At 47.3% G+C, this 13976-nt stretch overlaps 1 protein-coding gene across 3 annotated transcripts in view; it reads left to right on the top strand.

The window, feature by feature from the left end:
- The first annotated feature begins 3465 nt into the window (after positions 1 to 3465).
- LOC121003535 (gastrula zinc finger protein XlCGF26.1-like) overlaps positions 3466 to 13976 on the top strand; it is a 1829815-nt gene continuing 1819304 nt past the window's right edge. For all 3 annotated transcript variants that reach the window (XM_040435433.1, XM_040435434.1, XM_040435435.1), the window contains exon 1: positions 3466 to 3510. The gene's annotated coding sequence lies outside the window, so the exon portion shown is untranslated. The remainder of the gene's footprint in view (positions 3511 to 13976) is intronic.

Here is a 13976-nt window from a genome sequence, read left to right on the forward strand (position 1 = left end):
AGAAAGATAAGTGTGATTTCAAGTTTGGTTGTTTTGTGTCATCTCTCGCCCAGAGCCTGGTTGGTGGGTTATCTGTGAGTCTGAGTGCACGCCCGCCGTGACAGGAGGTAAGTTCTAGACTTGACAGCGGCGAATCAATGGATGTTGTATATCTGGACTTCTCCAAAGCATTTGACACTGTACCACATAAAAAGTTAGTATATAAAATGAGAATGCTCGGACTGGGAGAAAACATCTGTATGTGGGTAAGTAACTGGCTCAATGATAGAAAACAGAGGGTGGTTATTAACGGTACACACTCAGATTGGGTCACTGTCACTAGTGGGGTACCTCAGGGGTCAGTATTGGGCCCTATTCTCCAATATATTTATTAATGATCTTGTAGAAGGCTTGCATAGTAAAATATCAATTTTCGCAGATGACACTAAACTGTGTAAAGTAATTAACACTGAAGAGGACAGTATACTACTACAGTGGGATCTGGATAGATTGGAGGCTTGGGCAGATAAGTGGCAGATGAGGTTTAACACTGACAAATGTAAAGTTATGCACATGGGAAGGAATAATGCAAGTCACCGGTACATACTAAATGGTAAAACACTCGGTAAAACTGACATGGAAAAGGATCTAGGAATTTTAATAAACAGCAAACTAAGCTGCAAAAACCAGTGTCAGGCAGCTGCTGCCAAGGCCAATAAGATAATGGGTTGCATCAGAAGGGGCATAGATGCCTGTGATGAGAACATAGTCCTACCACTTTACAAATCATTAGTCAGACCACACGTGGAGTACTGTGTACAGTTCTAGGCTCCCGTGAACAAGGCAGACATAGCAGAGCTGGAGAGGGTCCAGAGGAGGGCAACTAAAGTAATAACTGGAATGGGGCAACTACAGTACCCTGAAAGATGATCAAAATTAGGGTTATTCACTTTAGAAAAAAGACGACTGAGGGGAGATCTAATAACTATGCATAAATATATCAGGGGTCAGTACAGAGATCTATCCCATCATCTATTTATCCCCAGGACTGTAACTGTGACGAGGTGACATCCTCTGCATCTGGAGGAAAGAAGGTTTGTACACAAACATAGAAAAGGATTCTTTACGGTAAGAGCAGTGAGACTATGGAACTGTCTGCCTGAGCAGGTGGTGATGGTGAGTACAATAAAGGAATTCAAGAGGGGCCTGGATGTATTTCTGGAGTGTAATAATATTACAGGCTATAGCTACTAGAGAGGGGTCGTTGATCCAGGGAGTTATTCTGATTGCCTGATTGGAGTCGGGAAGGAATTTTTTATTCCCCTAAAGTGAGGAAAATTGGCTTCTACCTCACAGGTTTTTTTTTTTTGCCTTCCTCTGGATCAACTTGCAGGATGACAGGCCGAACTGGATGGACAGATGTCTTTTTTCGGGATAATGTACTATGTTACTATGTTACTATGCTTGGCAAAAGCATTTTGTGCAAAACCATCTGAGCCCGTCTGCCGAACATCAAGGCGATCTCTGTTAGACTGGTCCTAACACTAAATACTACCTGTTATCCGCCATAAAGTTCAGGAAGTGTTGGATCCACATGCATACTGGGTCCACTCTGCCTTTTACCATTTTTGGTGCATAACAGGTAGTATTTAGTGTTAGGACCCGTCTTACAGAGATCGCCTTGAAGTTCGGCAGACGGGCTCAGATGGTTTTGTACAAAATGCATTTGCCAAGCATCTAACTTTATAAATAAGTGTAGCATTAGCACTATAATATTTTTTGTGACTATGGCATTATGGTACTTTATCTGGTATGCAGGGTGCTGTTGCAATGTCTTTTTTTCTCTATGTGTTTAGCCATGGCCACGTGCACCTGCGCATTGGGATGTGCTGACTAATCCCCTTTTCTTTGCTGACATGGGGGCGGCATGATGGCTGACATGGGGGCGACATGATGGCTGACATGGGGGCGGCATGATGGCTGACGGGGGGGCATGATTGACATGGGGGGCATGATGGCTGATATGGGGGGCTGATTGAAGGGGGCTGAGTTGGGGGGCTGATGGCTGACATGGGGGGCTGATTGATGGGGGCTGATTGATGAGGGCTGATGGCTGACATGGGGGGCTGATGGCTGACATGGGGGGCATGATGGCTGACATGGGGGTCTGATCTGAGGTCTGATTAACATTGGGGGTCTGATTGCCGGTCTGACCTGAGGTGCAATGGAAAATATTTTTTTCTTATCCACCTCTAAATTCTAGGTGCATCTTAGAGGGCGAAAAATACGGTCCTCAAACCTGATATTGTCTGAAGCAGAGAGAAGATACCAGGACCACACAGAGGAGAAGCCAGCTGCTGCAGACGGGACCAAGGCCAGGTGAGCTGCATGGGGGGCGCCAAAATGTAGCTTTGCTTGTGTTGGCAAAAATCCTTGCATCGGCCCTGGGTGCAGCACTGTGGAGAGCTTTGTGGGTGAGGGTGAGAAGTCTGAACTGTATTCTGTGGTGGATGGGCAACCAGTGAAGTGACTGGCACAGGCGTTGGGGGGCCCCTGCCAGTCATGAGAACGGGGCCCATGTCCCCCCATAATAATGGAGCAGCAGAGAAGCTCAAATCATCTGCAAAGAAATCCCCAGCGATGAGACACAGCGCGGCCATTTATAACACTAGAAATAACAGAAGAGAGTACAGCGGTCCCTCAAGTTACAATATTAATTGGTTCCAGGACGACCATTGTATGTTGAAACCATTGGAACTTGAATAATCGGTTCCAAAGCCCCAGAATGTCATCCAAGATAAGAGAAAATTAAGGTTTAAGAAAAATAAGCAGATAACTAAGACAGATAACACAAGTCCTTACATATAACAGTCAGGAATAGCTGCAAACTAGCAACTAATCCAGCTATACCGGAGAAGTGGCCGTGATTGGTTGCATCTCAGTCTGAGACCTTGTATGTTGAGTCTGGTTTCAACTTACGATGGGTCAGAAGAGACCATTGCATGTTGAAAATATTGCATCCTGAGGCCATTGTATGTTGAGGGATCACTGTACATTTTACTTTACCCCCGTGGAAATCCCACATCTGCCCCCGACATAAGATATCCCTTATCATTTCTAATAACTGATATGGCTGCAGCACAGCCTAACTCCTCCCACACCTGATCACATGGTTATGACATCATCACAGGTCCTGTACCTTCTGCTGCACAACCTGACTCCTCCCACAAATGATCACATGGTTATGACATCATCCCAGGTCCTGTACCTTCTCTTGGAGCACAGCCGGGAGCCTGACTCCGCCCACACACGATCACATGGTTGTGACATCATCCCAGGTCCTGTACCTTCTGCAGCACAGCCTGGAGCCTGACTCCTCCCACAAATGATCACATGCTCATGACATCATCACAGGTCTTTTACCTTCTCCTGCAGCACAGCCTGGAGCCCGACTCCTGCATGGTGGTAGAAATTACAGCCTTGGAGGCTCCATAGTGAAGGGTTGTCAGAGGAGGACACGCCTGCCCCCAGGTAAGTGGAACACTCATCACATCCACACATATAAGGCTCCACAGCTCCATCCGCCCTTAATGCCAAGTTCACACTTCAGTTATTTGGTCAGTTATTTCCTTCAGTTATTGAGACCAGACCAGTAGTGAAGCTACTCAGAGATCAGGTGTAATGGGAAGATCTGCACTTGTTCTGTGTTTTTCTCCCACACCAGGTTTTGGCTCACAATAATTGATGGAAATAACTGATCAAATAACTGAAGTGTGAACTTGGCCTAATCTACAAATTCCAGAGAACATGAAGCAGGAAGTAAAGACGCAGCTTCTGGGGCAGGACACCAGCTTAAAGATAATAACATAAAATACAAATCACAAAAGGTTGGTTCTAATATACAAGACCTTCCTCAGGTACAACAAAAGCCAGGAGCAGGGGCCGTTATATAGAAGACATATCTAGGAGATCTCAGAGACGTGGACTGGAACAGGGGGCGTTATATAGAAGACATATCCAGGAGATCTCAGAGACGTGGACTGGAGCAGAGGCCGTTATATAGAAGACATATCTAGGAGATCTCAGAGACGTGGACTGGAGCAGGGGGTGTTATATAGAAGACATATCCAGGAGATCTCAGAGACATGGACTGGAGCAGGGGGCGTTATATAGAAGACATATCCAGGAGATCTCAGAGATGTGGACTGGACCAGAGGGCGTTATATAGAAGACATATCCAGGAGATCTCAGAGACATGGACTGGAACAGGGGACGTTATATAGAAGACATATCCAGGAGATCTCAGAGACGTGGACTGGAACAGGGGACGTTATATAGAAGACATTTCCAGGAGATCTCAGAGACGTGGACTGGAGCAGGGGGCGTTATATAGAAGACATATCCAGGAGATCTCAGAGACGTGGACTGGAGGAGGGGGCGTTATATAGAAGACATATCCAGGAGATCTCAGAGATGTGGACTGGAGCGGGGGGGCGTTATATAGAAGACATATCCAGGAGATCTCAGAGACGTGGACTGGAGGAGGGGGCGTTATATAGAAGACATATCCAGGAGATCTCAGAGACGTGGACTGGAGCAGGGGGCGTTATATAGAAGACATATCCAGGAGATATCAGAGACGTGGACTGGAGGAGGGGGTGTTATATAGAAGACATATCCAGGAGATCTCAGAGACGTGGACTGCACCATGGGACGTTATATAGAAGACATATCCAGGAGATCTCAGAGACGTGGACTGGAGGAGGGGGCGTTATATAGAAGACATATCCAGGAGATCTCAGAGACGTGGACTGGAGGAGGGGGTGTTATATAGAAGACATATCCAGGAGATCTCAGAGACGTGGACTGGAGCAGGGGGCGTTATATAGAAGACATATCCAGGAGATCTCAGAGACGTGGACTGGAGGAGGGGGCGTTATATAGAAGACATATCCAGGAGATCTCAGAGACGTGGACTGGAACAGGGGGCGTTATATAGAAGACATTTCCAGGAGATCTCAGAGACGTGGACTGGAGCAGGGTGTTATATAGAAGACATATCCAGGAGATCTCAGAGACGTGGACTGGAGGAGGGGACGTTATATAGAAGACATATCCAGGAGATCTCAGAGACGTGGACTGGAGGAGGGGGCGTTATATAGAAGACATTTCCAGGAGATCTCAGAGACGTGGACTGGAGCAGGGTGTTATATAGAAGACATATCCAGGAGATCTCAGAGATGTGGACTGGAGGAGGGGGCGTTATATAGAAGACATATCCAGGAGATCTCAGAGACGTGGTCTGGGGCAGGGGGTGTTATATAGAAGACATATCCAGGAGATCTCAGAGACGTGGACTGGAGCAGGGGGTTCTTTTTCTTACTGTTTCTTGTGCATAATCTGAAAACATTATTGTCGTACCTGCATATTCAAATTTCCCCTTAATTCTTGACCTGCGTATTACCTCCTCCTTATCTCTAACCGACAGAAAATTAATTATAATTGGTCGAGGTCTCGTTCCCGGAGGGGGGATCCTTGCCGACAATCTATGAACTCGCTTTATAAAGTTTTTATGATATGAAATATCCTGGCCCCTTTGCTCCCTGAGCCAGGTTTGTGTAAAGCCGCAGGGGTCCCGTCCTTCCACACCCTCCGGAAACCCCAGGCATCTCAGGTTAGACCTCCTGGATCTATTTTCTAGATCGAGTAATTTATTTTTAAGTTCTCTATTTTCTTCTTTTACTAAAGAGCTGATGGCACTTGGTGGGGGAGAGCTGATGGCACTTGGTGGGGGAGAGCTGATGGCACTTGGTGGGGGAGAGCTGATGGCACTTGGAGGGGGAGAGCTGATGGCACTTGGAGGGGGAGAGCTGATGGCACTTGGCGGGGGAGAGCTGATGGCACTGGGGGGGGAGAGCTGATGGCACTTGGCGGGGGAGAGCTGATGGCACTTGGTGGGGGAGAGCTGATGGCACTGGGGGAGTGGAGCTGATGGCACTGGGGTGGGGAAGAGCTAATAGCACTGGGGTGGGGGAAAGCTGATGGCACTGGGGGGAACTGATGCACTTGGGCTGATTGCACAGTGGGGAACAAATGGTGTTGGGGACTAATGGCAGGGGGTCTTATGAGTTTTTATAAAGGAAAACAGTCTATTAATTCATTTTTTCTTATTAGATTACTCGATAAATCGTAAAAAATAATCGATAGAATACTGGATTACTAAAATAATCGTTTACTGCAGCCCTATCCTTTAGTACACTTTTTTTCTTTTGCTGCTATCTGTAGCAAATTCTCTGCCTCCCAGATCCTCTTTTCTACATCTACTAGCCTATCTTTATATTTTTGTAGGTCTGTCCTCATGAGTCCCACCGTTTCCTTGATATTTCCAGTCTGGAGAGAGAGATCCTGTATTGCAAGATTACATTTTTTTATTTCTTGGAATATATCCTGCAAGCTTGGCCCCTGCTCCTCCTGTATTTGTCTCCAGCTCTTTTGATTGATTGTTGCTACTCCCTCCAGACTGGAATTCACCCGCCACTAATGTCACCTTAGGTTTCTCTAGTGAACAAGTAGGTTCCTCCTCTGGAATTTGTACTATATTATCCTTCCTTCTCCTAGGGGGGCTAATCTGTCCACTTGTGTTAATCAACATTTGTTGTTTCGGTTTATCTGCTCTTTTGAGAGAAGGAGAGATCGAGGTGTTTAGTTCTAATTGGGTTCTCCCCTTTTTACCCACCCCCATGGCTAGAACCTGGGATCTTTTCATCCCTTGTCCTATTCACCCTGATAGATCTCTATTAGGGTGAATAGTAATAGTGACGTGGACTGGAGTAGGGAGCGTAATACAGAAGACATATCCAGGAGATCTCAAAGACGTGGACTGGAGCAGGGGACGTTATATAGAAGACATATCCAGGGGATATCATAGATGTGGACTGGAGGAGGGGGCGTTATATAGAAGACATATCCAGGAGATCTCAGAGACATAGACTGGAGCAGGGGGTGTTATATAGAAGACATATCCAGGAGATCTCAGAGACGTGGACTGGACCAGGGGGCGTTATATAGAAGACATATCCAGGAGATCTCAGAGACGTGGACTGGAGCAGGGGGCGTTATATAGAAGACCTATCCAGGAGATCTCAGAGACGTGGACTGGAGCAGGGGACGTTATATAGAAGACATATCCAGGAGATCTCAGAGACGTGGACTGGAGGGGGGGACGTTATATAGAAGACATATCCAGGAGATCTCAGAGACGTGGACTGGAGCAGGGGGCGTTATATAGTTACATAGTTAATACAGTTGAAAAAATACATAAGTCCATCAAGTTCAACCAAGGGATAGATGGGGACACGAATCCCAGAAGGAAGTGAGACTCAGATTTCTACACGTTTTCATAAGCATTTATGTTTTTATACTTTTAAGAATTCGTCTAAACCCCTTTTGAAACTGTCCACTGTTCCTGCTGTGACCACGTCCTGAGGAAGTCTATTCCACAGATTTACAGTTCTTCCATTAAAGAAGCTTTGACGCTTCTGAAGACTGAACTTTTTCTTCTCCAGTCGGAGGAAGTGCCCTATTGTCTTTTGAGGGAATTTTACATGGAACAGTTTTTCACCGTATTTTTTTCTATGGCCCATTTATATATTTGTATAGGTTAATCATGTCTCCCCTTAGACGTCTCTTCTCAAGACTAAATAAATTCAATTCTTTTCATCTTTCTTCATAACTAAGACCTCCATGCCCCTTATCAGTTTAGTTGCTCACACATCTTCAAACTGCCTTCTTCTTGCAGGCGCGGTAAGATTGGTACTCACAACTGTTTCTCTGTGGGTGGAAAGTCCTCTGTCAGCGCCCGCAACAGCAGAATTCAGCATCTCTTGCAGCAAGGCCTGGAAATGCTGCATTCTGACAGCCCTCTGTGATGCTGGTAACATGTCCGCCATTTTGTGTTTGTACCGGGGGTCTAAGTACGTTGCCACCCAGTACTTGTCCTTGTCCTTTATGCTTTTTATACGGGGGTCCCTCTTCAAACACTGGAGCATGAAGACCCCCATTTGCACTAAATTGAAAGTGGGGGAGCGGCCTGGCTCCTGCTCATCGCCCAGGATAATGTCGTCCTTGGTCTCCTCCCCCCATCCACGGACAACACCAGGGATCCCAGAAAAGTTTAAAGCCTGCTCTTCTTGCTCCTCCTCCTTTCCCCAGCCACCATCCTCCTCTGACTCCTCTTCAGACTCCTGCTGACTTGTCTCATATGGGGTAGACCCCCTGGGAATTCATTCAGCATTGCGACTCCCTCATTTTCCTGCTCCTGCTCCTCGACGGCTTGATCAATGACACGACACAATGCACGCTCCAGAAAGAAGGCGTAAGGTACGATGTCACTAAAGGCGCCCTGGCTGCGACTGACCAGTTTGGTGATCTCATCAAATGGCCGCAGAAGTCTGCATGCTTTGCGCATGAGCAGCCACTGGCGCAGTGAAGAAAAAAACCAAGCTCCCCAGAACCTGTCCTGCCGCAGAGTTCGTACAGGTAGTCGTTAATGGCACGTTTCTGCTGGAGAAGCCTATCAAGCATATACAAGGTGGAGTTCCAGCCTGTTGGGCAGTCACAAATCAGACGTCTGACAGGCAAGTGGTGTCGCCGCTGAACATCAGCAAGGCGAGCCATGGCCATGTAAGATCTTCTAAAATGGCCAGAGATTTTCCTGGCCTGCCGCAAGACGTCCTGGACCCGGGGTATTTGTCAACGAATCACTGCATGACTAAGTTCAGGACGTGTGCCATGCACAGCACGTGTGTCGATTTGCCCTGTTTCAGCGTGCTCAGCAGATTAGCACCATAGTCGCACACCACTTTAGCAACTGTCAAAATGAGCGGGGTTAGGCACTGATCGGCCTGTGACTGCAGAGCTGAAAGCAGTGCAGGACCGGTGTGGCTCTTGGCTTCCAGGCACAACAGCCTCAGCACAGCATGGCACCGTCTCACCTGGCACGTCAAATAGGTTCTGGGGAGCTTAGGGGGTGCAGCGGAAGAGGCGGTAGCAGTGGAAAAGGAGGAGTCAGCCGAGCAGGAGACGGAGGATGGAGGAGGAGGAAGAGAAGAAGAGGCAGGCCTGCATGCAATCCGTGGAGGTAACTCCAAATCCACACAGGTGTCACGGGTTACATGCTTGACGGCCGTCAGAAGGTTCACCCAGTGGGCAGTAAAAGTTATGTACCTTCCCTGCCCGTGTTTGCTAGACCACGTGTCTGTGGTCAGATGTATCTTGGCACCGACACTGTGTACCAGAGGTATATTAACTTGCTGCTGAACGTGGGCCATATAGTTCAGGGATGCCCTTCTGGGAGATATCACACCAAGCAAAAATATTTGTTATACTGCCACACTATGATGAGTGTGTAGCAGTATATAGTCACACTCAAATAAAGCAGAACTAATATGTGAACTGGGTATCTAAAACGTAGCTTTTACTAGATAATTTAAAATGAATTGGTACCACTGAGTGAGAAACAACAAAATATACTCAACTCCACTATTTCAAAATCACAGAAAGTGAATAAGGGTGGATCTTACCACGTCTTGTGGATTCCACAGCCTGCGGAGGAAGGTCCTGGTAGTGGGTTTAGACCGGACCCAAAGTGACCAAGGTGCCTGCGTCTGGTGGCAGCATGAACACTCCTAGTATGCCCTAATGTTACGTTCCCTACCTACAGGAGGGCTAGGGGCTCTTCTGATCACCTGCCTAACAGACACAGAGCACCCGCCCCGACAGGGGCGACCCCATACGGAACCTTTCCCTCAGTATGGGCCTAGTACTACACTTAACCCTAATTACAAAGCCCTACATGCCATGTTTCAGTCTTGCTTGTCAGACATCATCAGGGGACTTCACAAAAGTATTCAGGGATAACTAGAAACAAGATTACAAACATACACTAAGTATAGGTCACATATATACTACTGAGTGCCAGATGTTAATCAGCAAAAGAGAAACTCAGATTAATTACTTACTGAAAGATGAAGATCGTTTAGCTTCGTACTTTCACTATGGATAGTGGGTAAGTCTTATCCATGCCTTATCATGGGAAGTGTCCCATGTCAGCTTGTGTCTCACCTCAAACAGTGGTGGATGTTGAATGAGGCATTGGTGTACATTTTGGCCAATAACAGGTGGGTACTAGTGTTAGGGACCACTCATAGAGGCGACCTTGACGTGGTCAGTGGCTTATTACGCTTTGGCCAAAATGTACACCAATGCCTCATTCAACATCCAGCATAGAGGCAGGGCAGAGTGCTGGTTGCAGAGTGCTATTGCATTTGGGTTTTTGCTTTTGTATGTGTATTTCGCCATAGCGATGTGCACCTGCATACAGGGTTGTGCTAACTGAACCCCCCACATTTTTTCTTTGTAGTATATATTGGAGGCGTGGCGATCTCCATGCAGTCATGCACACCTGACCAGTTAGTCTGCCCTGGAGGCTGGTTTTAAAGTCAGTATAAAACTGAGTCTGCTTTTAAAGCGCCTACCAGTAGCCATTTGGCTCCAGGAGAAGTATATAGTGGGCTGAGCATGCATGTTGGTACTTGCATCCCTGGATCCGATGAAAGCTGTCACGGCACCGGACGGGGTTAAAAGCAGAGTGTGCATGCTGTACCTGCGCTCCCTGGACTTTGTGTGGCTATCATGGCCCATAACAGGTAGGTACTAGTGTTAGGGACCACTCATAGAGGCGACCTTGACGTGGTGAAGGGCTTATTACGCATTGGCCAAAATGTACACCAATGCCTCATTCAACATCCAGCATAGAGGCAGGGCAGAGTGCTGGTTGCAGAGTGCTATTGCATTTGTGTTTTTGCATTTGTATGTGTATTTCGCCATAGCGATGTGCACCTGCATACAGGGTTGGGCTGACTGAATCCCCCACAAGTTTTTACGATTCCCTGTATATTGTTCTTTGTCTGATTCAGACTGGTCTGTCTCAGTTGTTGAAATGTCTGTGTCTCTTTCAGTCACCCTCCTTCTTTCACTGATTTGTACATATACTTTATTTTCTTTAAAGTCAGCCAAGTCGCGTGTGAATTGTTTATGTTTACGCTCCTTTAGATGATATTGAAATTTTTCTAAGGAGGTCTGAAGTTGTTTCTCCTTTGTCCCAAAATCCGTCTCTTGTGAAAAAGACTGAGTAATGGTAATTCCTGCTCTATTAGTAGTTTCATAAACCTTAGTGAGCTGTTAGTAGCCTTTAATTCCCATTTGCTCATCAGGGAGGCATTTTTACAGCGAGTTGCAGGAGTCAGAGTAATTCGTAGACCTCGAGGGACTATATTGTGCTCCAAATAGTGTTCTAGGCTTTGGACTTCCCACCAGGAAACTATCTGCTCTTTATACACCTTCTCCAGCTCCTTGAAAGATGCACCATAAGATGGGGTATATTTTTTTGACAGAATGTTCTGTCAGAGAAAACCTCCTTGGCCTCTGTCAGCCAACTATCCGAGTCGAAGCCTGTGCTCAGGAATCCTGCCATATCCAAGAATTACACAATAAGCAAAAATATTGGTTATACTGCCACACTATGATGAGTGTGTAGCAGTATATAGTCACACCAGTTGCAATTAGTTGTTCCAATATTGTTTGTCCCTCTGTATAGCTGCGGTATCTCAGCAGAACCGCGCACATATGGTGCAAAATACACTGCTCAAAAAAATAAAGGGAACACAAAAATAACACATCCTAGATCTGAGTTAATTAAATATTCTTCTGAAATACTTTGTTCTTTACATAGTTGAATGTGCTGACAACAAAATCACACAAAAAAAAAAAATGGAAATCAAATTTTTCAACCCATGGAGGTCTGGATTTGGAGTCACACTCAAAATTAAAGTGGAAAAACACACTACAGGCTGATCAGACTTTGTTGTAATGTCCTTAAAACAAGTCAAAATGAGGCTCAGTAGTGTGTGTGGCCTCCACATGCCTGTATGACCTCCCTACAACTCCTGTGCATGCTCCTGATGAGGTGGCGGACGGTCTCCTGAGGGATCTCCTCCCAGACCTGGACTAAAGCATCTGCCAACTCCTGGACAGTCTGTGGTGCAACTTGATGTTGGTGGATAGAGCGAGACATGATGTCCCAGATGTGCTCAATTGGATTCAGGTCTGGGGAACGGGAGGGCAGTCCATAGCATCAATGCCTTCGTCTTGCAGGAACTGCTGACATACTCCAGCCACATGAGGTCTAGCATTGTCTTGCATTAGGAGGAACCCAGGGCCAACCGCACCAGCATATGGTCTCACAAGGGGTCTGAGGATCTCATCTCGGTACCTAATGGCAGTCAGGCTACCTCTGGTGAGCACATGGAGGGCTGTGCGGCCCTCCAAAGAAATGCCACCCCACACCATTACTGACCCAATGCCAAACCGGTCATGCTGGAGGATGTTGCAGGCAGCAGAACGTTCTCCACGGCGTCTCCAGACTCTGTCACGTCTGTCACATGTGCTCAGTGTGAACCTGCTTTCATCTGTGAAGAGCACAGGGCGCCAGTGGCGAATTTGCCAATCTTGGTGTTCTCTGGCAAATGCCAAACGTCCTGCACGGTGTTGGGCTGTAAGCACAACCCCCACCTGTGGATGTCGGGCCCTCATATCACCCTCATGGAGTCTGTTTCTGACCGTTTGAGCAGACACATGCACATTTGTGGCCTGCTGGAGGTCATTTTGCAGGGCTCTGGCAGTGCTCCTCCTGTTCCTCCTTGCACAAAGGCGGAGGTAGCGGTCCTGCTGCTGGGTTGTTGCCCTCCTACGGCCTCCTCCACGTCTCCTGATGTACTGGCCTGTCTCCTGGTAGCGCCTCCATGCTCTGGACACTACGCTGACAGACACAGCAAACCTTCTTGCCACAGCTCGCATTGATGTGCCATCCTGGATAAGCTGCACTACTTGAGCCACTTGTGTGGGTTGTAGACTCCGTCTCATGCTACCACTAGAGTGAAAGCACCGCCAGCATTCAAAAGTGACCAAAACATCAGCCAGGAAGCATAGGAACTGAGAAGTGGTCTGTGGTCACCACCTGCAGAACCACTCCTTTATTGGGGGTGTCTTGCTAATTGCCTATAATTTCCACCTGTTGTCTATCCCATTTACTTTTTATTTAATAACTATTAGCCTCCTTAGGGGCTAGTACCCTTGTCCTAGTCACCCTAATAGCTCTATTAGGGTGACTAGGACTTCACACTCTCCCTGCTGCCCTGTGCATAGTGCACACAGCAGCAGGGAGCTGACTATGGCAGCCAGGGCTTCAGTAGCGTCCTGGCTGCCATGGTAACCAATCAGAGCCCCGCGATTACACTGCTGGGGCTCCGATCAGAAGCTGCCACCAATGATTTAATCGTGTGGAGGGAATCGTGTAATGGAAAGGACATTTCTTTCTGCCCAGAAAAATACATTTTTCGCTAGAAGTTGTAACGGTCGCGTACACACACACACAGGGGGGAGGGAAGTGACCACTGCGCTCCACTCTCACCCCCCTACTTGCCTTGCAAGTTCTAATGACAGGGGACAACTGGGCGGCAATCCCTAGCTTGGGATAAGTGCAGGGAGGACAGACCGGACAAACAACAGAACGTGAACGGACCGAGTCTATACCAGGAGAGCTACGAAGTACAAATGGAGCAAGCAGAGAATAGTCAGGAGAAGCCGGGGTCATGAATACCAGGAGAGTCGTGAAGTACCAAAGGAGTCAGCAGAGGATCGTCAGGATGAAGCCGGGGTCAGAATACCAGGAGAGCAGCAAAGTACACAAGGAGCAGGCAGAGGATCATCAGGAATTCAGCAGGAGGTAAGTATTCCAGGAAAGACAAAATCGCAGGTGGAACCTAAATAACAGGCAATCTATGGCCAGCAGACTGCCTGTTTGAATAGGGAGCCAGACGGGTCATGTTATGTGGCCAGCGTCACATGACTCCACACAGACTACACAGCCGAGCGCTGAG

This window comes from Bufo bufo, chromosome 6 (genome assembly GCF_905171765.1).
Source record: "Bufo bufo chromosome 6, aBufBuf1.1, whole genome shotgun sequence".
Taxonomy (NCBI): domain Eukaryota; kingdom Metazoa; phylum Chordata; class Amphibia; order Anura; family Bufonidae; genus Bufo; species Bufo bufo.